This window comes from Eimeria mitis, genomic scaffold, assembly GCF_000499745.2.
Source record: "Eimeria mitis Houghton genomic scaffold, Emh_scaff5442, whole genome shotgun sequence".
Classification (NCBI taxonomy): domain Eukaryota; phylum Apicomplexa; class Conoidasida; order Eucoccidiorida; family Eimeriidae; genus Eimeria; species Eimeria mitis.
In genome coordinates, this window is record NW_013573716.1 from 1 (window position 1) to 601 (window position 601).

Genomic DNA, 601 nt, shown 5'->3' on the forward strand with positions numbered 1-601 from the left:
TCTCTGCAGAATTTATTATATCTTCTGCAGAAAATATAAACAAAAATTAAAACATTTGTGTTTTTTTTTTTAATGATATGAACAAGCAACCACTGAACAGAAAGTTCAAGTAGAGCTGCGCATACACCCCAGAGGTATACAGAAACGAAAACGAAAGCAAGCCGGAAAGCGGTGGAAACCTGACGAATATTATAAATAATATATGCCGTGAAACTCGTAAATAAATTATATTTATATTAAGCCAAAAAAAAAACCACGAAATTCATATTTTAAGCAAAAAATTAAGAGTTTCCTGTTTCAATGCCGCGCTCACCGAAACAGCAACGCTAGAGAGAAATACAGAAACGGAACGAATTCACTTTACTTTCATCTTCTTGTATACCTCAGTGTAACGAATTCATTTATTTTTTATCTCCTATTATACTGCAGCTAAATTCTGTGGCTCCCTTTGCTTTTTATATTTTTCTTACACCCCAATTCAATAACATAGTTGTATATTATATATCATCGCTACTTTATTCTACACTTTAATTCAACTCAGTTCATTCAACTCATCTCCACCTCTTTGGCAGAGCCTTGGGGGCCTCCATTCCGTGCGAGA